Source organism: Podarcis erhardii (assembly GCF_964252035.2).
Source record: "Podarcis erhardii genome assembly, chromosome: 4".
Classification (NCBI taxonomy): domain Eukaryota; kingdom Metazoa; phylum Chordata; class Lepidosauria; order Squamata; family Lacertidae; genus Podarcis; species Podarcis erhardii.
Genome location: NC_138508.1, coordinates 33,018,550 through 33,044,848, shown reverse-complemented (window position 1 = coordinate 33,044,848; position 26,299 = coordinate 33,018,550). Strand labels below are relative to the sequence as shown.

General features: G+C 40.4%; 1 protein-coding gene and 1 long non-coding RNA gene across 3 annotated transcripts in view; one reads left to right on the top strand and one right to left on the bottom strand.

Annotated features, from left to right (window-relative positions):
* LSAMP (limbic system associated membrane protein) overlaps positions 1–26,299 on the bottom strand; it is a 444,446-nt gene that overhangs the window by 103,983 nt on the left and 314,164 nt on the right. The gene's annotated exons all lie outside the window — the stretch shown is intronic.
* The window catches only part of LOC309340801, a 32,644-nt gene that overhangs the window by 1,170 nt on the left and 5,175 nt on the right, over positions 1–26,299 (top strand). The gene's annotated exons all lie outside the window — the stretch shown is intronic.

Genomic DNA, 26,299 nt, shown 5'->3' with positions numbered 1-26,299 from the left:
TTACACCACCCTTTCTGCCAGTATAGATTCTGCCAGGTTCAAAGGTCATGAGATCAAGCTGGATAGAGTTAGAATCCACTGTAAGTTCCCCTGGCCCACTCCTAGTCCTGCTACTCCTCTGAAACATCCTGCCACCAGGGTTTATGCCAGCCTAAGATTCACAAGTCTTAGCTCAGCCAGCTGAGCCCTGGCTGAACCAGGCTGAAAGAGTTATGCCAGCATATCTCTGGCTGAGCTGGAGATCTGCAGCTCATCTGGTAGTTCTTTGGTTTGGATTGCTCCTTCGGTCTCTAAGGTTGCAAGACTATGTGCAGCTGCTTCTGGCTAACGCTGATTGAATACTGTGAGATTTATTTATTTTTATGTGGTTATTTATAAAATGTAGTTATTTACTTATGCAGCTCTCATATCAGTCCAGTGTACGTCAAAATAAAAACAGAAAAAGCAGTACAAGGCAATCATTAAAATGGCTGTCTAGTCTTTTTTTATAAAAAAAATCAACAACAATAACTTCTGTATAAACATGCATAGGATTGTGCCACAGGGTGCCACAATTCCCTTTTTCTTTCCATTTTGCTCCAGCAGATTAACATGGCTAGAACATAATGAAAAAAATGTAATTTTAAGAACTCAAAATACTTAAAAAATGAAATGAGGAATACAAGGGAAGAAGGGCTGAGTAATTAATTATAGCTCTGTAGCCATAGAGCCATAAAGATACAATCAAATGATATGAAACAGAATAGGTGTTTGGATGAAGGGAGCTGAATAACAGTCAAAGAGCTGAACACAGAAAAATAGCAAAATAATGGATGGTCCTTCTGCTGCCCCCCTCCCCAATGCTCATTCTTGTTCCAAGTCCCACAGTCTCTTCTAGAAGTTTAACCTTTGACTGAAGACATACAGTTTGAACAGAAACCATTCAGTAAGGTTGGCATACTGATACACACTATTGTGCCAGATACGTCCCTGGTGTATCTGTGGCTTAGCTAATGGAGCTGCAAAAGAAGCTGATGAGACCCAGTGACCTTACTAGCATTTCTGGGGAAAGAGTTTTTTTTGTGCTTTATCATAAGGAAGGTGGTGGTAGTGGGGATAGTTTGATACATTTTTGGCACAGGTACACTCACTTCAGGATTCTTTCCATTAATTCAGCTTTTTTTCAACAAACAAACCAAACTCCAATGTTGCAGCATTCTTTTTAAAATGGCTTAAATCAAAGTTTTAGTTTTATTTTTAAAAAGAAATTCCAGATTGTAACCTAGAATAAAAGAGATTGTCAGACATTTTCTAGCTTTACCGTGATTTATTTTGGAAGGCAGGGACATTCAAAGCACAAGATGCTTACACATGCATAAATCCTATCTACTGGGCACCCTTTCTGTGTGCATAACTCTATCTTAAACAAGGCTAAATAAGAAGTGCAAGGCAGAAGTGTGCATCAGCTCTGTGTGTGGCCAAACACACAGAGGCAAATTGGGGTCTTTTACTCCCAAGTAAAAATGTGATCTCATTAACCCACCCCCCACTCCCCATTGGATCAGCATCTCCACAAATTCTTGTATCAATTTGTTTGGCAAGGCAATTCAGGTTTGGGAAGGCTTAGGCAGAATGCCTTTGGAAGGTTCCCCTCTGGGAGTGGGCCCACATCCTTCTCATTACCACGTCTGCTGCTCATTTCCTTGCCCTCTCCCTTAGGGCCTAGTTCACACAACCACCATGGAAAGTGGAAAATATTGTTTCTTCATCTCATTCCATTCATTGTTTGTAGAGGGAAGGTGAACGAGAAGCAGTGGCAAAAAGGAAGGACACCAGGGCCAGGAAGTCCAGGGATCATTGTTGGGCCCTTCACAGCGTGCAGTTCTCAGCAAGTGCCTGCTAATGATGATCCCTGATACTGACCCTGCCTATCACAATTGAACGAATCCTGACAAATCCTAGGGGAAATGGGAATGTCCTCCCAAATTACTTCAGCCACAAGGAGTAGGAGGTTGGGTGGGTGATAGTTATCTCCCACAACCAAACCCTAGAACCAAAACATCCCTCCCACAACCTAACCTTAGAGAGGACGCTCCTCTCCATATCGCCATCTACACCCAAAATCTGTAATTTTCCACAAAAAGGAGAGTTAATTTGAGCCAAATTGCAACATGGCTGACACCCCAGCAATTGTTTTCACACCAGGGCTTAGTTATGTGCAAAGATGGGCAGAGTGTTTTGAATGCTATTAATTACAAAAGCCCACGTGTATGCAGACATATGCATTCCCAGTTAAATGATCTCAGGCAGGTATGAATTTGAACACCTATCATTGTATTAATTCAGCATAGCTGGGAAATAATGAAAAGTACATGGGGAGTTTGATATAAAAGCAGTGTCGATTCAGCACAGTGACAGTAATAAGATTCGGACTCTTTAAATTTCCCAAGCCATTTCTGCTGCTAAAGAGGTATACCCATGAAGTATAGCATCACCCATTACTTGGGACAGAACTAGCCAGATGTCAGATTGGCCTAAAGGCAGAATGAACTGCACCAATTTGCATCCGCTGAGGAGCAGGTTCATTTTATGAGGCTTTCTTTGAAATCCCAGGGGGCTCATCTACATCCCCTTGTGTGCCTGTGTAGCTGCATGAAAACAGATACATCTATCTATGAATACACACAGACTGCATGGACATATGGTTTATGGAAACATTATGGGATATGGAATCTGTGATAATGGAAGGAAATACATTATCTGGTTAAAAGATTATATACAGTTGCAAACTAAGTAGTTGCAACAGGAGTGGAACACAGGCTCTCTGGGGGAAAGATACAGTATAGTTTGCCATTCACTCACCAACAGTTACTTTCCTTTGACTGATATGTTTAAGTGGGCAATTTGATTCTCCAGGATTTGCTTCTCACACAGGTTTGCTCAACTTCTAAGCATACAACACCATCTACTATTGTAGACCTGGATTACAAACCTATGCAGTAGGGGGAAGCAGCCACTAATAATCTGGTCATGAGGTGCTGGGGGTGGGAAGCTGTGCATTTCATTAAGTGACTCTTAATTTAAGCAGTGGCAGAGAGAGGTTTTGAAAGCTTTTGCTGCTGTCAGTCACCCAGCAGCAGAGGCAACCTTCACCCTGATATATGGAAAAAAAGTTTCCTCGTGCTGCAATGACTCTGGGCTCCTGTCTCTTGAAATGGTCAGCTGCATGGTCAGGTAGGTAGGAAATGTTGCTGAAGGTCTACTTTCACCAATGATCTGACAGAGGGAAGAGAACAGCTGAGCTGAGCAGGGATGCAGTTTAAAGAGTGGGCAATGCCTGCCCGCTGTGCCCATTTCAGATCACATATAACTCTTTCTCAAAGGCACCTTTTCTCTTCTCTTGAAGAAGACCAGCACCAGGGTCTGAGGGTGACCTTTAGCAAAATGCCCCTATGCTAGTGAGCCTCACTGGGCTTACCTGGGGAGTGACTAGAATGCTCCAATGACTGCCATGCATGCTGACATATGCAGCTTCCCAAGGGTACCAGTACCAATGCCTGATGCCCTCTGATAATTATGAGCTTTTTTAAAAAAAGTAACCACCAACAACAGCCTTAAAATACAATGCATTTTGGGGTATTTGATTTTGCATATATCTAGGTGTAGGCCTTTGGGTCTCGTTTCATCTCCTTTTTATTGTCTTGTGGTTTTTATTGTAATTGTATGCTGTGTTTGGGGTATTTTGTGGGGGTGAGGTGAGGTGGTTGCTTATGGTCTATTTTTACTAGCTATAAATTATTGTGGTATTTTATTTTATTTTACTTGTATGCCGTCTTGGGAGAGTTAAATAATTAAATATATTTAAATAAATGAACCAAATGAAGGACACACTGTTTTTAATTTGTCCCAACAAGTGCCATCAATCCTCATCATTGACCATGCTGGCTGAAGCTGATGGGAGTCCAACAACGTGGGCACCACGTTGACTACCCCTGGTTTACATTGACTGAAAGCCACTCCTCACAATTTGAAAATGATGTCTTTCCCATATAGGGGACTTTCAATAATGGAACCTAGAACCTTCTGTATGTAGAGGATCTTCTCCATTACTGAGCTGTGGGTCTGCTGGGAGACTGTTTTAAATGTCCCATCTATGTGGTTGAGAGCCAATTACGTTGGCCTTTCTGGCCTTATTTTTGAGCAAAGCGATTAGAGGTATAGCTCAATGAACTGCAGCAAGTGGGACAGAACTATTCATACCCCCCAAGTTTCTTACTTTGCACTGGAAAAAAAATGAAGAAGGGGTCATGCCATTTAATAGAGGGCATATATTTCCTTATCTTCACTTTGCACAAAAAATGTCTCTCACATTTAATATATTCTCACAGTGTAAAGTTAATAACCACCATGGCAGTGTGAGGGAATTTATGATGGTCTTTCCCCCTTTGTGAGTTCAGTTTAAGAGGACCAAGCACAATAGAATGTTTGACCTCATTGCAAACTTATTGTCCATCAGTGCTTGGAGAGCTCTCCCTTAGTTCCATGTCTTGGTGGTGCAAACTCTCATTCAGTACAATGGAGAAGTCTGCTGGCTGATCAGGTTTGCAGGATAGACAGGGTAACAATGGAGCACTAATTTGCAGAGACCCTAAAGGTGGCCTCAGTGTAGATTTAGGAGTTACATAGATCTGTCATGGACATATGACTATGTTTACATGTAGAAGCCCAGTTTGTTCTGAAAATGATGACACATTTATGTGGGGTTTCTCATGCATCAGTCTTAACTTTCTGCATCAGAGGAGCTGCTCTTTAATGTTGAAAACTGCCCTCTTTGATGCCAGTGGCGTGTCATTGTTTATGCACTGGAGAAATGCACAGTATGAAACTCTCATCTTGCATCTATGGAGAAAATCTGGGTTGATACCACTGTTCAAACCTGGACTCAGTGGGTAGCCTTGAGTTCCTCTCCAACCTTAAGCCAATGCTATCCATCTGTAACATGAGAATAACAATAGCTTATGTCCCTGGATTGTTTCAAGAATGCATTAATCACCTTTGTGACAACTCTATGAATAGTAAGGGTTTTTAAATGCTTCTCAGACCTCCATGCAGTATTAGAATTCCAGCCATGGGAGCTAAGAGCTATCCTAGGGATCTCCAAGTGCAACAGTTGATGTAAAGAAACCTGCTTGCATTAGATTTGACTTTATTTCTATATTTATATTGGAAAGGGTGTTTTTTTTAATTTAAAAAGACATGCCTTCAGAGTGTCCTGGATTTAAAAGAACACATGCTCTTGAAAGGGTTTGATATTAGCCAAATTATAATAATGAGATTCTTTATTGTTTTAGATTTTTCATGCAGATATTCAGAGTGGTTGTCGCAATAAACTTTGCAAACTACAATTTCTGCAGTGTCATATGCAATAACTAATCAGTTATTGCATTTTATTGTTTTGTTAACTTGTATTTTGTTATCTGAAAGCTGTCTTGTGAATGTTTGTTAAAGTGAAAGGTTGAATGCATATATCTTGCACAAGAAAGCTTAAGCAAATGAATAAAAGCCTGTACGTGTTTGGACAAACAGCAAATATTTACAATCAGAATATAAACTTAGAATTTGGAGCAAGACTCCTACCGATCTTTAATTACAGCCAACTCATGCCCTGTGAAGAAGCTGCTGCAGATACTTGCATTGATTTGTATACCTTTTCTACAGATTGCCCCTGCTTTGAAGTAAATTATGCATGAGATTAGCTCAAAATGTGCTCTTCAGGAAATGTTGATCCTCCATCATTCATCGTATAATCATCCTTACAGCCCTTTTGCTACTAATAGGTTACACTGGTTAAAATACTATCATTAATAAGTATGCATGAGATTAGCTCAAAATATGCTCTTCAGGAAATGCTGATCCTCTATCATTCGTTTCATGATCATCCTTACAGCCCCTTTGCCACGAAAATGTTATGCTTATTAATAATGTTGACCCTTCTTTGTTTATGCAATAGCTGTATTGACAACATCAAAAGACATTGGTTGGTGTTTTGTTTTTTTCATTTATTAACATTGCAAGGAAAACTTGCTGGAGTTCGATGCTTCATTTTCTGCGACTGACAACAGTTGCAGAATATGCTTGTTTAGGTGCCTTGATATAACCCTCAATGCCTTCTTTGCCTCAGTCTTCTCCGATAAAGAAAACAATGCCCGACCTGAAGAATTTGGAGCAAATGATTCAGCAGAGGAAACACAGCCCAGAATAACTAAGGAGATAGTACAAGAATACTTGGCTAGTTTAGATGTATTCAAGTCTCCAGGGCCAGATGAACTGCATCCAAGAGTATTAAAAGAACTGGCAGATGTGATCTCAGAACCACTGGCACTCATCTTTGAGAATTCCTGGAGAACAGGCGAAGTCCCGGCAGACTGGAGGAGGGCAAATGTTGTCCCTATTTTCAAAAAGGGGAAAAGAGAGGACCCAAATAATTACCGCCCAGTCAGTCTGACATCAATACCAGGGAAGATTCTGGAGCAGATCATTAAGCAAACAGTCTGTGAGCACCTAGAAAGGAATACTGTGATCACCAATAGTCAGCATGGATTTCTGAAAAATAAGTCATGTCAGACTAACCTGAGCTCGTTTTTTGACAGAATTACAAGCCTGGTAGATGAAGGGAACGCAGTGGATGTAGTCTACCTTGATTTCAGCAAGGCATTTGACAAGGTGCCCCATGATATTCTTGTAAAGAAGCTGGTAAAATGCGGACTTGACTATGCTACCACTCAGTGGATTTGTAACTGGCTGACTGACCGAACCCAAAGGGTGCTCATCAATGGTTCCTCTTCATCCTGGAGAAGAGTGACTAGTGGGGTGCCACAGGGTTCTGTCTTGGGCCCGGTCTTATTCAACATCTTTATCAACGACTTGGATGATGGACTCAAGGGCATCCTGATCAAATTTGCAGATGACACCAAACTGGGAGGGGTGGCTAACACCCCAGAGGACAGGATCACACTTCAAAATGACCTTGACAGATTAGAGAACTGGACCACAACAAAGAAGATGAATTTTAATAGGGAGAAATGTAAAGTATTGCACTTGGGCAAAAAAAATGAGAGGCACAAATACAAGATGGGTGACACCTGGCTTGAGAGCAGTACATGTGAAAAGGATCTAGGAGTCTTGGTTGACCACAAACTTGACATGAGCCAACAGTGTGACGCGGCAGCTAAAAAAGCCAATGCAATTCTGGGCTGCATCAATAGGAGTATAGCATCTAGATCAAGAGAAGTAATAGTGCCACTGTATTCTGCTCTGGTCAGACCTCACCTGGAGTACTGTGTCCAGTTCTGGGCACCACAGTTCAAGAAGGATACTGACAAACTGGAACGTGTCCAGAGGAGGGCAACCAAGCTGGTCAAAGGCCTGGAAACGATGCCTTATGAGGAACGGCTAAGGGAGCTGGGCATGTTTAGCCTGGAGAAGAGGAGGTTAAGGGGTGATATGATAGCCATGTTCAAATATATAAAAGGATGTCACATAGAGGAGGGAGAAAGGTTGATTTCTGCTGCTCCAGAGAAGCGGACACGGAGCAATGGTTCCAAACTACAAGAAAAAAGATTCCACCTAAACATTAGGAAGAACTTCCTGACAGTAAGAGCTGTTCGACAGTGGAATTTGCTGCCAAGGAGTGTGGTGGAGTCTTCTTCTTTGGAGGTCTTTAAGCGGAGGCTTGACGATCATATGTCAGGAGTACTCTGATGGTGTTTCCTGCTTGGCAGGGGGTTGGACTCGATGGCCCTTGTGGTCTCTTCCAACTCTATGATTCTATGATTCTAACCCTATTTTAGAAGGTATTTAGCATCCATCATGTTAGCACCAAACAATGGGAAACACAAAGAAAAAAAAGCAGGAATCTTTTATCAGATCCAACCCTGGCAGAATGTGAAAGATGTCATTAACCCACCCGAAGGATAGCTCTGTGAAGCTTGGAAAGTTGAATAGGGACACCAGTAGGACTATATCTAATAAATGCACCACCTAATCTATTTTAAAACAGTGTTTGAGGTGAGAAAATTGTTTGTCTACATATGCATCCTATCTCCTTTTTGACAAAATAACCTAGGAACTGGTACAATGAACAGCTATGTGTCTATGCAGGTACAATCAAAATTATTTGGTTGCAGGCTGTGAGTGCAAAGGGATGAAATAAAATGAAACAGCTCCTCTGATAGAATTGTTTGCTTGGACCTGGATGACATTATTATTCTATAGTTTGCAACATCAAGGTGCAAAGAATGGCACAACCTATCTGGCTTCTAAAGTATGATTTAAATCAGTTGGATCTTAAATTTCCAAGCCAACAGGAGAGGCCATTTTACATGTTCGAAACTCAATGGAGTCCACTTTCATGTGTGAATTAATGTGCAGCCTACATATGAATTGGCTCTAGGTTTTTGCACGAAAGGTTGGAACAGTCTTATGTTCACTGTTTTAGTTTAGAGGTTTTCTTTGCTTCCAGACCGCAACAAAATGGAAAGGGTTTTGGTTCCTGTCAAGCTTTGACTTAACCAATTAGCCAAAAGTCCTGTTTTGACTGTGAGAACTAGTTATTACTAATAGCTGTCATTATGCTAGCTATTATGGATTACTAATTTTTACCTTTTCAGATTATGATAACTCACCAAGAAGGTATTTAAAACTGGTAGTAACCGCTAGTTAAATGCCCCTTTCAATATGTTATTTTAATCTTAGAAAAAAAATCAGTTCAACTTTCTATGTAGGGTAAGGTTCTGGGTCACTCCAATACTCAACACATTGCACTCCCAGCTAATTGAAAAGAAGATGTAGAAGTCTAGGACAGCCAACTATAAACCACAAGAAGAAAAACCTTGTAATCTTCTCCTGTGAAATGTGATATCCATGAATTACACTATGAATCTGAAAATCAGTTTACTTGGAAACAAACTTTTTGCTGTTTCTACAGCTACAGAGCTATAAAATGAAACTAGCAGGGCTCCTGCTGAAAAGGAAGGAGACACTTAGGAAAAAAACAATGTTAATTAGCACCTTTGCACACAGGGGAAAAACAGAACAATTTTCTTTAAATCTGTATCCACCTTTAGAACCATTAAACAATTTCTTTTTTTCAAGCCATCATCATTAAATTTGTCTATCCTCTTCTAAATCCATCTCAATCAGTGCTGGCAATTTCCTCTAAATTAATACACCAAACCACCCCCCTGCTGAGCAAAACAGCTTTGCTTTGCAGATAGGCCTCACTGTAGAATGTATAAAGACGGTGTCAGACTCAGCCCTGTCTTCATTGTGAGTCTGATGGAGAACTGCATTAGTCTGAACAAAAGCATTTCAAGGCATCTCAGAAATACCCCGGGTGTACAGCCTGGGCAAACAAGCTGTATCCTCCCTTTCAAGCTCCAGTTACCCCACACCTAGTGGTGGGCTGATGCCATACCTAGATTCCACTGTGGTTCTCTTCTCCCTGGCAGGGAAGAGGGGAGGTGAGTGTCCTGAGAAGGCAGGAGGACATGGATGTGACCCTGGACTCTTGTTTATTAATTAATTTATATATTATTTTATGCCAATTACCGCTTAATACCAAAATAGGCTTCCTTCGTGTGTGTTGCCTTACTAAATCAGGGCTTCTGTAATACATTTTGATAGACCACAAACCATCCCCATTTGTGTGCTGAACCATTCAAAACTTACAAGAGGTTTCTTGACAGTCTTAATGAGTTTCTCTGTGACTTCCTTTGCCACATCCTTCATTAGACAACTGTCTAATGTGCAGTGTGTTAAATCCTTTGACATCAAATGACATTGGGATTTTATTTTTTTTATACTCACAAATGCTGATTGAAGTATTGGTTTTCCAAACACCAAGACTCATATTTGCTAAACAAGAGCATCTCAAATATAGACAAGGATAGGAGAAGAACAACTAATGGCACAATTCTCCTTGAGCACAGGTAGTTAAGGTCATGGTAAACATATATCTTTTGTTCTTCAGCAAATCAATCTCTGGATCATTTTATTTATTGTTTTTCAAGTCTCACTATTTATTCAGTTCGGAATATTAGGGAGTTGGCTTTATTCACAGTACCTACTAGCCTTGATGCTGATGTTCTGTCTCCACAGTTGGAGGCAATAATGCTTCTGAATGCCAGTTGCTGGAAACCACAGGAAAGGGGTTGGCGATGCTTTTGTGAGGTGGGTCTTGCTGGCAGGATTCCCAGAGGCATCTGGTTGGCCACTGTGAGCACAGGATGCTGGATGTGATCCAAAAGGCTCTTCCAACAGAGCCAGTGTGGTGCAGTGGTTAAGAGCAGTGGACTTGTAATCTGGTGAACCGGGTTCACTTCCCCGCTCCTCCACATGCAGCTGCTAGGTGACCTGGGGCTAGTCACACTTCTCTGAAGTCTCTCAGCCTCACTCACCTCACAGAGTGTTTGTTGTGGGGGAGTAAGTGAAATGAGAATGTTAACCGCTTTGAGACTCCTTAGGGTAGTCAAATCCAAATACTTCTTCTTCATATGTTATAAGATATGCCAGTGCCAATACATGATGCTAACTGTCTTAGAGCTCAGATGAAAAGAAGTATGTACTTCCCAAACTGCAGCCTGCCTAAACGTCTGTCTCCTGCTCTTCTTCTCCTCAAATCCATTTTTACTGAAAACAATTATTCATCTGTGAGTGTCACGGTAAATCTGCGCACCTCAACGTATGGCGAAAGGCAGTTTGGGATGACACAGTTTTCAAAGCAAGAGTTATTCACTGCTCTTGGTCTTACCATAGGAAAAGGCCTGCTCTGCTCAGTGGTCAGCTTGATTCCTGAGCTCAGCAGTCAGCAGGACGATTCGCTTCTGATTTACAGCTTCCCTGGGCTGCCAGCTCATAATAGAATGAGGACTAATATGCAGGCGATGGCTGAAGGATGGCAGCAGATATTACAGGCTATTTGCAGCAAACTTGTAATGTGTTTTTGGTGACACATTCCCACCAGGGGGTGCATCAGCATATTGTGTATCAGCTGGAGGCTGCAGCATATATTCCAGGTTTTTGAGGTGACAATGGAATGAATGACCACATGGAGGTCTGAAGCTGAATGAAGCAGTTTGTTTTCTAACCAAGCAATTAAGGCTGCCACTGCAGCTTTTAAATCTGAATGCAGTGATGTATTGCTTTAATTCTAACACCGTTAAAGAACATGAGGGTATTACACGGTTCTGGTGTGCAGTGCTTCCTCACCTACCAGAATTCAAACTCAAGCCAGTGGCAGCTGGTAAGGTAGAAGGCAGGGAGCCCACTATTAGTTTGAGCCACTGCCAAGGACAGAGATAACTAACTCTAGTTTTTGAGTTATCATATTCCCTGCAGAGTTCTACAATGGCAACACTGAGGCCAAGGAGAAGACACCTGACATGCTGTGCTACCTCCTGAACTGGTCGTGAGAAATTGGGTGGGTGCGAGCTGGCTGAGAGCAGATTGAGATTGGAAAAAAACATTAAGTTCTGGGAGGACTTTGCATCAACCCAGGAGAGGCTCAACACCAGGTCTCCCTGCTCCTTCTGCGGCTGCTTCCATATCAGTTCACTCAAAATCAAGAGGAATGTTGACAGAAGAAGCCTTGGTGATTGCATTAAGTAAGATAAATGATTCATTGGAACAGCTTAACAAGAAAACAGATGTGATAAATGTGAAAGTGGATGCTGCAACTACTAAAATTGACTTAAATACAGAAAGTATAAATAATCTGGGACAAAAGGTGAATACCAACACAGAAGCTATCCAGAAATTGATACAGGAATCTATTTTGATACGGCTGACTGCGGAAGAAGCCAGGGAGAAAGCTTTTGCTGCTGAATGTAAAGTAACAGAACTTGAGGCAGAGAGAGTCCCAGCCCTACAAAGGCAACTTGAGGAACATAAGTTGATGCTTGCTATGATTGAACTTAAAGAAAAACAGACGAATCTGAGGATCAGAGCCTTACCTGAATTTGAGAAGGAAAGTTTGACAGATTTCCTCACACAGGAATTTGCTGACTTTTGGGACTTGGACTTGGGCCAAGAAGAGTTTAGAATTGTGAGGGCCTTTAGACTTGGAAGAGGAGGGAAAAAGGAGAAGAACAGAATAAGAGATTGCTTGATTACCCATCGAACGAAAGAAGAGAGAGATAGAATTTTGGGCTGGCACTATCAGAAGAACCTAGTAGTACAACGGTCAAGAGTGGAAATTTTTAAAGACGTCCCGAAATATCTTTTGGATCTAAGGTCTAACTGCAGAGATCTGGTTGCCCTGCTGAGAAGGAACAAAATTATCTTTAGGTGGGAGTTTCCCCAAGGTCTATCTTTTAGCTTCAAAGGAAGGAAAATAAAAATAAGATCAGTAGAAGATAAAGTAAAGTTTTTGGATAAATACGAAGAAGATCTGCAGAAAGGACTTGGAAAAGAGTCAAGAGCAATGGATAGAAGATCACCAGATAGAGGATCAGAGCAAAGAGCATTGGATAGAGGATCACCAAATAGGGGAATATTGGATATATCAACATTATCCTTTGGACTGGATTTCCCAGTGAATGTGCCACCACCACCACCAACAGAAGAAGAGCAAGCATTGGGTGCAGTTGGAGGAATATCAGCATACATGATGGCGTTGCAGGTTTCAAGCTGGAATGTGAATGGACTGAATTCCCTGGAAAAAAGGCGGAGAGTCTTTCATTTATTGAAAAAAGAACATTTGGATTTGGTTTGTTTACAAGAAACACATGTGATAAGGCTACATAGGAAGATATTGAGTAATAAAAGATTGGGCCAAGAATTTATTTCATCAGATAAAGTTAAAAAAAGAGGAGTGGTCCTTTATGCAAAGGAGAGCCTATCACCAAAATTCATATTTAAAGATGACCAAGGAAGATTTATTGCAATTGAAATTCAATCATAAGGAGAGAAATTCCTAATTGTAGGTATTTATGTGCCAAATGAAGGCAAATTGGAGTTCTTTAAGAAGTTACATGAGACTTTGATGGATTATATGGACTACAACATGATCTTGATGGGAGAGATGAATGGAGTGGTGTCTACAAATATGGGCAAGGCACACAGACAGGTAGTCAACAAAGATGGTAGACTACCTAAAACTTTCTTTGACATGACTGATAATATGGATTTAAAACAAAATAAAAAAATTCATTCCAGTAGCACCTTAAAGACCAACTAAGTTAGTTCTTGGTATGAGCTTTTGTGCGCATGCACACTTCTTCAGATACCTGAAGAAGTGTGCATGCACACGAAAGCTCATACCAAGAACTAACTTAGTTGGTCTTTAAGGTGCTACTGGAATGAATTTTTTTATTTTGTTTTGACTATGGCAGACCAACACGGCTACCTATCTGTAACTGGAAATATGGATTTAGTTGACATTTGGAGAGTGAAGAACCCGATGGGAAGAGAGGGAACTTTCTTCTCCGAGGCTAAAATGACATGGACAAGAATTGATCAAATTTGGGTAACTAGGGGATTGGTCCCGAAGATCAGCAAAGTGGAGATCTGCCCCAAAACCTGTTCCAACCATAATGCTGTGAAAATGGAAATGAAACTGATGCCAACTGGTTCCTTTAGATGGAGGATGAATGATACCTTGTTTAGGAATGAAGAGGTGACCAAGAAGGCCCAAAAAACTCTAAGAGACTATTTTGAAATAAATATGAATACTGCGGTGGAAAAAAGAGTAATTTGGGACGCAAGCAAAGCGGTTATGAGGGGATTCCTAATACAACAAAATGCAATTAAGAAGAGAACTCAGAATGAAAAAAAGGATAAAATCCTGGGAAAAATAGAGGAAGGAGAGAAGAAACTGAGAGCAAAACCAAAGTCACAGGAGATTCTGAAAGAGATAAAGTTATACCAAGTACAATATACAAAGCTGATGGATCAGGAAATAGAATGGAAGATCAAACAGATGAGGCAAAAGACATTTGAATCGGCAAATAAGTGTGGAAAATTATTGGCCTGGCAAATGAAAAAAAGACAAAAACTAAATACTATTACAAATTTGGATGTGGAAGGAAAGAATATACAGAACCCAGTGGAGATCAGGAAGTGTTTTCAGAGATATTTCAAACAACTTTATACACAGGAGAAGCAGAAAGAAATAGACATTGATCAATTTCTGAAAATAAACGGACTACACAAAATTTCTCAGGAAAAACAGCTAATGTTTAATTATAAAATAACGGATCAGGAGGTGGAAGGGGCTATCCAGAATATGCAATTAGGTAAATCTCCAGGACCAGATGGTTTGACTTCAAGACATTGCAGATCTTTGAAAGAATGGCTAATACAACCATTGAAGGAAGTCTGTAATGAAATTTTGGAAGGGAGAAAGGCACCAGAGTCGTGGAAGGAAGCTTATATTACACTTATACCAAAAACAGAGACTGAAAAGACACAGCTTAAGAACTACCGCCCCATATCGCTGCTCAATGTGGATTACAAAATTTTTGCAGATATCTTGGCTAAAAGACTAAAAAAGGTTCTAGTAGAATAAATTCATAAAGACCAAGCGGGCTTTCTCCCGGGCAGACACTTGTCTGACAACACGAGGAATATAATTAATATTCTAGAAAAATTACAAGTGAATATCAATACCAAGGCAGTTTTGATATTTGTGGATGCAGAGAAAGCCTTTGACAACATCTCATGGAGTTTTATGAAGAAGAATCTACAGGGGATGGGGGTAGGCCAAGGTTTTGAAAATGGTATAGGTGCAATTTACTCAGAACAAAAGGCAAAACTAATTGTGAACAATGTGGTGACAGAAGAATTCAAGATTGAGAAAGGGACACAACAAGGTTGCCCAATCTCTCCATTGCTCTTTATATCGGTCCTTGAGGTTTTGTTAAATATGATTAGAAAGGACCAAGAGGTTAAAGGTATACAAGTGGGAGTTAAACAGTACAAACTGAAAGCATTTGCTGATGACTTAGTGTTGACTTTGCAGGAGCCATAATCTAGTACTAAAAGGGTATTGGAACTAATTCAAGAATTTGGACAGGTAGCAGGCTTTAAGTTGAACAAGATGAAAACTAAGGTTTTAGAGAAAAATTTAACTGTGAATGAGAGAGAAAAGTTTCAGGAGGAGACAGGATTAACATTGGTTAAGAAAGTGAAATATTTACTCCACCCGACCTCTTCTGATTTGTATTTCAGATTTTGTGCAGATATAAAGCTCTTTATATGGGTAAAGCAATCACCATTCTGATTTAACCCTCCACTTGTGACATGACCACTGCTCCACTGTCTTATCATAAAATTTAGCTGGATAGCCCTTTAAGGGAGCTCTGCAATGAACAAGATGGTAAGTACCCACAAAATGATCTCAGAGATTATTCTTTATACAGCTGATACCATCCTGCTACCTTCTATCACTTTAAACATTCTTATGAAGTGGTTTGGAATTGGAGACTAGGGCAAAACTGGTGGTGTGCAGTTCAAACTGGAGCTCAGTAGCACAGGAGAATGGATAAGGTGGAACTCAGGCGAATTTTCCTGGTTGTTATATGTGACAATGGAGTTTGTGAGGGGATGAGATCCTGATCTAACTTCTATTATTATATATCTCCTCTCTCCCACATTCACTTGGGGTTCTAACTGAATGATAGATATTCAAAGCACAGAATAGTGGTACACACACACACTGTCCTAATCTAGGCAAAACTGGATTAATGGTGGTTGGCAGGTCCTTAAGCTTTGAAAGAATGGGTTCCTTAGTCACTGATGGCATCTGACCATTTTACATCACTTTGGCTAACTGCTTTTGGGACATTCATGGATCCATCATTGTACTCAATTTACTTCCAGGTTTAATTGTCACCTGGTAAGAAAAGTGACCTCTTTATTCAGATTCAGACCTGACCATGCTCTGGCAGCCATGTTCTGGATTCAGACCACCCTGGTGGCTCTTTCTGATACACCTCCTGGTGGAAATGTGCCACCAAAAACACATCATGCAAGTGCTCAAGGTTGCTTTGTATTGTTTCTTCTGCAAGAAGGTTCATAAAATACAGTCTGTTCTGTACACTAGATTTTTCTTTTCTCTTGGGGATATCTAAGAATCTAACATTAATTTGTCTGAACATATGACCAGACCTTCATATACCTTTCCAGTTTTGTGAAAATGTGTTATAAAGCACCAGTGTATATATCTGGATAATGTTTTCTTCAAAATTATATACTATACTGGATTTTCTTTCCATACAGAATCTCTATTCTTTTTATGGCCTGCTGAGATTCCAACTTCTCTTTGAATCTGTATTTGTTACCTTTTCTTGTCCAATACTTGTCACTTGTCACCCATTTATCAAGTAAGTGATGCTCATTTTCGCAGGCATGCAATAGGGCAAGAAAATCTTGCAAGTGAGGAAAGAAAATATAGTTATTTTTATAGTCAAATTTCTTAACCATTAAAAAGAATAAATGTCTTATCTGCTGGCCCAGATTTTAAATGCAAGGGGGAAGGGGAATGGATGCGCCAAAGTTACTGGTGACACTTGTCAGAGAAAGTTTACAGACTGCATGCTGCATGCTGAACTATTGTTAAAACCTGTAGGCAAGGTGACTATTAAAAGGAATTGTTCTGCTTCAAAGGTCTCCATGAAGAATGCCATCTCCTTTGGTGTTCTATCTCTCCAGCAGCTTTCGATGTCATGGTGAGGCTTTGATTTAACACTCTCTTAATTCTCACATTCTGCCTCACTCAACTTTGAAAAAACTTTCAGGATTTCTTTTCTCAGCACTAGACTCTTCTTTCAGACACCGAAACACAATTTTCATTGCAGTTATTCACAATGCCATCACTGGTCTATGTTGTGGCCCTTCCAATGACATGCCACCTAGATAATTTCCCTTTTCACAAGATGATTTCGTAAGGCTGTGAAATCCCTCCATCTTGAATATTTTATATGGAATGCCCCCAAGTGATCTCAGTCTTCCAGGACAATCAGGTATCCAAAGCATGCTAAGATGTTTTCTTAATTGTGTTTGGATGCATGGTAACTTCATGTTTGCAGCTGATATTAAGTTATAACTAGTGTAATTCATGGGGTGGGATATAAAAAGAAATTGCCTCTGGAGCCTGGCTGAGGGGCAGAAATTCCCTTGAAATTTTTCATGGGAGATGTTGTACTCACTTTGATTGAGTTTATGAAGAGGATTTTCTCCACCCCCTGTTCTGTAGTTTTAAAAAATAGTTACAGCTTTCATTGGTTTAGGAACACAGGAAGTTGTATTATACTGATTTTATCTAGCTCAGTACTGTGTACACTGACTGGCAGCAGCTCTCTGGGTTTCAGACATGCCAAATATGTGATCTGATACTGAGCTTTGGCCCCGTCACATTGTCTTTTCCTTTTATAAAAGCATCGTGAATTCTCAAACCCAGCTGGTGTCCTTTCCCCCTGCCTTTCTATACAATTAAAAAAGGACCCTTGCGGCTCTCCATAATTTCCTAGTGAGCCCTCTGTTTCCTGGAGTGCCCATAAAAAAACCAAAATCTTTCCCTTCAGAAAGCACTGTTGCCATGTTTAGCCCTTGTCACCTCTGCTCAGTCATGGGTTGCTCACCCCTGGCTTGAAAGCAGGAGAGAGAGAAAATGAGCAATGCTCTTCCACTTTCCAAAGGCTTGCCATATTCTGGGCAAAGTGGCTCTTTCTCCTGCTACTTTACTTGGGTCTGAGCAACCAAGTGGCTGTGACCCTTTTGGCCATAGGAAAACACAAACCACTACATAAGAATGGTACCACAGGGGCTAGTTGGAAGGCTGCTGCTTGAAGCACTTATAAATGCAAATAGGGAGATTATAGGGTTTCCACTTGCATACAGAATATCTACAGAATATGCCTGGTTTTCCCCAGGCATCTGTATGAAAAACCAGTTCATCTTCAACCAACAGCCCTGCCACATCCTACACCTTCACCCTCCTCTCCATCATGCCCTTCCCTCTTCACCAGTTGCAAGTGTCTGGGAATTTGCCAAGTCACTTCACAGCGAGCTCTTGAAACCTGCACAGTATTATTTGTGCCATATGCATTATATCCAGTTGATGAGCTCAAAGAGAATCGAAGAAGTGGGTGAATGGCTAAGGCACAAGTCAGCAAATTAAAGTTATGAGTTAGATGCAAGATGTGCTGCTTTAGAATACCATGGAGTATGATTTCCATTTTACAGATGAATAAATATGATGGTGTGTCAAAGGTAAAGATGGGAATAAAACTCAGGAGTCATTACTCATATAGTCTAGTGGTTTGACAAAGGCCACCCTGATTTCAGGTTCTAACAATAGCTCATTATAAACACATCTTTTTATAAAGTCCTCTGAGATCCTGATATGAAAAGAGCAAAGGTGGGTTTTAGAATATGAAGCAAACACTTTCTGCATTGTTCATCTAATCACACATTATTGACTTTATGCTCTTTATATTATTGGCTTATTTGTGAGCAGTATCTTTTACTTTTTACTGTTAATGAAGAGCCTAGAAACCTATAGAGGCAGTCTATTTCTCACACATTTACAGAACACAAGAACTTCTGGACCCTCTAAATATAATGATCAGCAGTGCAATAATATGCATGCTTACTCAGAAGTAAGCCTTATTGACTTCAATGTGACTCGCTCCCAGGTAAAATGAATATGGATTGCAGCCTTACTCTGCCATTAGTTTCAGTTGGTCAAGATGATAAGGGGCATATGTATCATTAAGGTCAGGGAAGTACTCTGTCCTGAAAGCTTGCTCTTGTGCCATTCCTTTCATTCTCAAATAACACATCACCTTGTTCGTGAAAACAGGCCACTCACATTAATTGAAAAAGGGGGAGGGATGATGATGATGAAGAAGAAGAGTTTGGATTTGATATCCTGCTTTTCACTCCCTTTAAGGAGTCTCAAAGCGGCTAACATTCTCCTTTCCCTTCCTCCCCCACAACAAACACTCTGTGAGGTGAGTGGGGCTGAGAGACTTCAGAGAAGTGTGACTAGCCCAAGGTCACCCAGCAGCTGCATGTGGAGGAGCGGAGACGCGAACCCGGTTCCCCAGATTACGAGACTATATTGCACTATATAAATAAGTTGTGGGCAGTTCTTCAGATGATACTGAAAAAGAATGAGATGTCTTCTTCTCACAGGCAAATCTATGAACTTCTGTAACAATAGCAGAACATTTGTAAAGTTAAGATAACCATGATGTTCTTTTAGTGGAAAAAGAAAAGAAATACTCCACTTGAAAAGGTCTAGTATTCAGTCCAACTTTCTTTGCAGCATACAGCTGCTCTATTTCTTTGCCTGTTTTATTTGGCCTTGTTTCAATAGCACAGGAAGAACATCAGCAGGAGCTTAAATTATATGTGCTGCAAAAGTTTTGCAAAATAATATCTTCTGTTCTTTGGAGTAAATTATTTTGGGTTAGCTTCAGCAACATTGATGTTATAATCTTATATAAAGGTAATTCATTTCCCCATCACTTTCCTTGCTGCAAAAGTCCAATTTTAGGAGGGAAGAGGGTTTGTTGCATAAGAGTGCCCAGCTGTGGACCCTGAAATTGCTGGTATATGATTGAATCCCACCTGCAAATTCAGGCACTATTGGACTGAGTTAAAATGACTGATTGAGTGCAAGCTCATGACTTTCTGCATACTCTGAAGAGCTTGAAAAATACAAAAGCCATAAAATGAAATATGAAAATATAAAACCTAAAACATTTTTTCCTATCAATGGTCTTATCTGACTTCTTGAATGCTTCTTTCATGGAACCCGGTTTAAAGTAACTTATATCACCACTTTAAAAATGTCATGAATTTTCTACCAGATATCCCAACTCTAAACACATATGCATAGAAAGAAGTCACAAATATTTGTTAATCACTTTGGAATAAATGAAATGAAATGAAATGAATGAACAAATAACAGATTATTTCAAGAGACTGTTCTTATAAACATCTCTGTGCTTCCAATCACAAAGTTCCAGGTGGAAATATGTGACAATGGTTTTTCTAATACTATGCCACTTAATAACTGGAATGGAAACTATATGTAGAATATTACTTTCGTCTGAAGCAGACATGATGGTGATGAAGTACTAAATAATAGTAATGGAGGCACCTCCATTCGGGTCAAAAGAAGAGAGGGAAACAAGGCAATAGTGCAAGAGAAAGAAATGCAAGTTTTCAGAACTGCACAGGAATAAGTCTGTCATGGCTCTGTACACTTTTGAAGTCTTCACTTAACAATCTCTGGGTGGCAGCACCAGGGTGATTTATTTCTGTAAAGTATACTCTAGGGTGAAGGATAAAGCAGTTGCTATTCAGAAGATGGAGGGGGAGAGAGGCTTTTACGAACTGTTGAAACTCTTTCCTCAAGAAAAGTGACCTCAGCGTTCCTCTCCAACCATTTTGCATAACAACCAGGGGCTGGAGAGAGAATTAAATTCAGTTCACATTTGAAGATGAACCAACACAAGCCATACTTTCCAAAACAATATGCAAACTGAAACACAGGGGTTTTTTTTGGAAAAAATTGCACTTCTCTGAATTTTGTAAAGTGCTTTTCCAGCCACGTAATGCATCCAAAATTAATATGTTATGGTAAAGTGTGCATAAAAATGCATATATTAGTGAAAAGAGCATGGAAAATACATCATAGCATGGAAATTCACAAAAAATGTGTACATAATAGAAGAATTTCACACTAAAATCCTGATGAATTTTCAGGATTAATTAATAATAATTGCAAAGTGGTGTTGAAAAAAATGACAAGTGGGGTGTCACAGGGTTTTATCCTGAGCGTGGTGTTATTCAACATCTTTATAAATGACTTTGATGAAGGAATTGAGGGGGTACCCATCAAATTTGTAGATATCAAGCTGGGAGAGGTAGCTAATATCTCAGAGGATAGAATCAGAATTCAAGACAACAATAACAGATTGGAGAAATGGGCCAAATTAACAAAATAAATTTCAGTAGGGACAAGTGTAAGTTTCTACACTTAGGCAGAAATAATTAGGTATACAAATATAGGATGGCTTGACATGTAAAAAGCATTTAGGGGTTTTAGTAGATGGTTCAGGGCCACAATACCTCAAGGACCACTTCTCTCCATATGAACTGACCTGGACCCTGCAATCATCATCTGAGGCTCTTCTTCATGTGTCCCCTTCATGAGAGATCTGGAGGGTGGCAACAGGAGAACAGGCCTTTCCTCTAGAACCAAAACTTTGAACTTTAACTATCTTTTAGAAGTGGGTGGGATGTTTTTAATGTATTTATTTTCCCTCTTGGTTTTAATGTATCTATGTGCATGCACAGGGTAAGGCCGGCTGTCTGTTTGTATGCAAGACATTTCGGGTTGCCTTGGACAAGATAAAGCGACTAACAAATTCAGTACATAAATAAATAAACCACAAGCTTAACATGAGTGATACAGTGTGATGCTGAAGCTATTCTAGGCTGCATCAGCAGAACTATAATGTCCAGATCAAGGAAAGTAATAGTACCACTTGGTCAGCCCCAACCTGCAGTACTGTGTCCAGATATGGGCGTCACAGTTTAAGAAGGATATTGAGAAGCTGGAAAGAGTGCAGAGGGCAACCAAGATGAAAAACCAAGCCTTATGATGAACATTTGAGGGAGTGGGTAGATTTCACTTAAAGAAAAGCAGACAGACGTTTTATGATAGTTGTTTTCAAATATCAAATGGGTACTGGAGCAAGTATTTTCTGTTGCCCAGAGGGTAAGACCCAAACCAATGGATTCAAATTATAAGAAGAAGATGCATTAGGAAGATCTTTTGGACACTAAAAGCTGTTTGACAGTGGACCATACTACAGTTTACAGATTACAGTTTAAAAAGGAAAGGAAAACACTGGATATTATCAAAGAAACCGCCAAACTTTCATTCAAAGAAAAGTTCAAGGTGAATTTGAAGGCTCATACAATGGCATTATTTACTTCTGGAGCAGATCATTAAGCAAACAGTCTGTGAGCACCTAGAAAGGAATGCTGTGATCACCAATAGTCAGCATGGATTTCTGAAAAATAAGTCATTTCAGACTAACCTGATCTCGTTTTTTGACAGAATTACAAGCCTGGTAGATGAAGGGAACGCAGTGGATGTAGCCTACCTTGATTTCAGCAAGGCATTTGACAAGGTGCCCCATGATATTCTTGTAAAGAAGCTGGTAAAATGCGGTCTTGACTATGCTACCACTCAGTGGATTTGTAACTGGCTGACTGACCGAACCCAAAGGGTGCTCATCAATGGTTCCTCTTCATCCTGGAGAAGAGTGACTAGTGGGGTGCCACAGGGTTCTGTCTTGGGCCCGGTCTTATTCAACATCTTTATCAACGACTTGGATGATGGACTCAAGGGCATCCTGATCAAATTTGCAGATGACACCAAACTGGGAGGGGTGGCTAACACCCCAGAGGACAGGATCACACTTCAAAACGACCTTGACAGATTAGAGAACTGGGCCAAAACAAACAAGATGAATTTTAATAGGGAGAAATGTAAAGTATTGCACTTGGGCAAAAAAAAATGAGAGGCACAAATACAAGATGGGTGACACCTGGCTTGAGAGCAGTACATGTGAAAAGAATCTAGGAGTCTTGGTTGACCACAAACTTGACATGAGCCAACAGTGTGACGCGGCAGCTAAAAAAGCCAATGCAATTCTGGGCTGCATCAATAGGAGTATTGCATCTAGATCAAGGGAAGTAATAGTGCCACTGTATTCTGCTCTGGTCCGACCTCACCTGGAGTACTGTGTCCAGTTCTGGGCACCACAGTTCAAGAAGGACACTGACAAACTGGAACGTGTCCAGAGGAGGGCAACCAAAATGGTCAAAGGCCTGGAAACGATGCCTTATGAAGAACGGCTAAGGGAGCTGGGCATGTTTAGCCTGGAGAAGAGGAGGTTAAGGGTTGATATGATAGCCATGTTCAAATATATAAAAGGATGTCACATAGAGGAGGGAAAAAGGTTGTTTTCTGCTGCTCCAGAGAAGCGGACACGGAGCAATGGTTCCAAACTACAAGAAAAAAGATTCCACCTAAACATTAGGAAGAACTTCCTGACAGTAAGAGCTGTTCGACAGTGGAATTTGCTGCCAAGGAGTGTGGTGGAGTCTCCTTCTTTGGAGGTCTTTAAGCAGAGGCTTGACAACCATATGTCAGGAGTGCTCTGATGGTGTTTCCTGCTTGGCAGGGGGTTGGACTCGATGGCCCTTGTGGTATCTTCCAACTCTATGATTCTATGATTCTATGATTCTATGATTCTATGATTCTACTTCCAGAGAAAGCACACCCAAACCAGCCAATTGTTTTATTCTGTAAAGGCAGCACACTGAGTGTATGAAATAATGTGGACAGGAGGAAGGTGCTTTAACAAACATACTTCAGTATCCCCCTTCATTCAGCCTTTTCTGCTTTTGTGTTGTTCTGCGAGGGCCCCCTCTGGAGTCCCAGGTGGGGGCGTCAACATCCTTTCCTCTGATTGCTTAGCAACAGGGATTAAGTGTCCTGAGCAATGGTGCTACATGCCGAGTGTCAAAGCATTATAGAGCTACATCTGTGCTTCCTTCTTTAACTTCCTTCAGAAAAGTCCTATCGACTTACTTTTTTAAAACAAATTAAAGCTAAGTGACTGTGGCCCTTGGAAGCCTTGCCCCCCCCCCATTGTACCCCTTCTACTACATGGTGAGACAATATTTCTAGTGAGCTTTCCATTATGATTCCAAGATAAATTTTGTGGCAGTGCTTGAATCACAGGGAAAAGAAGGACCCAGAAGTTTCTACCACGTAGTTTTAGCCGAGTATTGGTGAGTGCATTATTCACCCCTTTTCTATGCAACACTCCCCCATGCCCCCCTCACATTGATGATGCCCTAGGAGGGCAGTTGGATCTCTGTCTCTCTATTGCTCAGTTTACTCAGCCTGTCTGCCTATTTCACTTTCCTGGCAATGCTTGAATTGCAGACGGGTCCTGCCCCCTTTATCAAGGTAACAGGACGATCTGATTTAGCTAAAATGGGGAGAAGTCATTGGTGGGACTTATGGATTTTGGTAAGCTCCCCTCCCTATCCTTTTCAGCTGCTTTTTCCTGGATGCTCAAAGCTAATTTTCTCTTAGTTATCACACCTAATCTCTTAAAAATACACCGTCATCATGTTTGTTGTATTGTTTTGTTGTTGTTGCATGGAGTAAATTGGTCAGAATGCTGCAGTATGTGATTCTAGCTGTTTGCTACTTTTATTTTACACAGAAAAGTCAATAATCTTAAAAAATTAAATCATTTTCATCAAAGGCACTAGTCCTGTTGACCCTTTGGCTTTCTGGAATAATGGCTTTATATGTTAGTTATCTTATAATCATATTATATAGCTGGATACTGCCTTTCATCTGTTCCATGGCAATGAATGGTAACAATTCACAAAAAACTATTCGCAAAAAATGAATACTGATCCGCTGCCATCTACATGCTATGAATTCTCATAGCTGTTTACTCAAGAGAATGAAGGTCAGCCACTGAATTGTTTTCTGTTTAGTCAATATTGTCCCATGTGTTTCTGCTGCCCTGTTTTTGGAGAGATTTGTCTCATTGAAAACCAAATCCTTACATCAGGATGTCAGCCATGAGCCTAGCTTCCAATAACTAGAAGTGTTCATTTCCTTGGCTTGGAACTTATATTATTATTCTCAGCCTTCTTAAAGCCCACAAGATCTTATTAAGAAAACACTGAGGGACATAGGAAGCAGTATGAATGGACAATGAGTGTTCTCATGAAAGTTGGACAAACATTGCAAAGCAATGTCTCAATTTTTGAGCAACTGTGGTTGCTTTTCAATCCATTTTCTAAACTCCACCCATAAATTTTCTTGGAATGTTTCTTAGCACGAATGTTCATGGGAACTTTTTTTTTTTTAAAGTATTGCAGTATGCACACATAAAGTTTATATACGTGTGAGTCTATTCTCAAACTGGGAGATGCAATGCTCATTCAAACAGGAACTCAGTGGTAACCATGGGACTTATCCTGACCAGTCAAAACTCAGCCAAAAAGTAACACACCATAAGTTAAAAGTGTAAAACAATTTAAATAAAAAGCAAATTGCAGAAATGTATGCACTATCCCCAAACCAGAGATGCAAATTTTCTATATGTATACCATAAGTCTTTTGATGATGATTAGAACAAGATGATTGATATCATCATTAGATGCTTTAGCCACTTTCTCAGGCTCAGGTGCTACTGCAGAGATTTCAAGCTGTGCATTTCCATCATGCCTTTTCTTCACTACCATTTTGTACATGACGGTACAGGTGCCAGAGATCAGCGCCAGAAGCAATGAGAATTGTTCTTGCAGAAGGTTCTGAGAGAAGATCGAGTTACTGTTTGAAGAAATACAGGCATTATGCATGTAGTTTGGCTGCAGACTTCCATCTGGCATCTGGTTGGTGACTGTAAGAACAGTATGCTGGACCAGATAGGACTTTGGCCTGACCCAGCAAGGCCAATGTTGTTATATGGAATTCACAGAACAATAGACAAGAGCTGGAGCAGTCCTATACTATTGGAATCAAAGTCTTGCCTGGGTTCTCTTCTATTGCCATAATTCTGCTTTCTGAATTCTGCACCTCTTTTTCACTTTCAGTATACAACATATGATTTCAACCAAGTCTACAAACGCCAACCAATTCCTTGAAAAAACATTTCAGTAACACTTTTCCAATTTAGAGATGGGAGGATAGTAATCAGGGCTAAGATTCAGAGAACAGGCAAAAAATGATTAAAAGACAGGTCTGATCTGTACTAGCAGATGCCCCAATATTTGTGGGATATGAAATGAGGGATACAGATAGGACTGAAGGTGTTATAAGTCTCCCACTAAGAATACAAAATATTGCTGTTGGGTACTCCAAGTCACAGAATTTAAGCAAGCCATCAGATATTTAAAGAAGAGCTGGTGAATGTGCAAAGGTGTTAATTTCAGGAAATGAATATGAAAGACACAAGAGCACAGGAACCTGCCTTCTGTAAGCTAACACAATTTATGTATCTAGCTCAGTGGTGTCTTCTCTGAGGGCAGCTGCTCTCCACGGTTTCACTGGCTCCTTCTCACCACAGAAGTTAGAGACCGAACTGGGGTCTTCCACATGCAGTGTGAAATCCATCCATCAGTATATAAACTGACGCTTGCTATCAGCAACTCTGACAGGTGTTGCTGCTCAAAGATGTTAGATATATTTCATAAA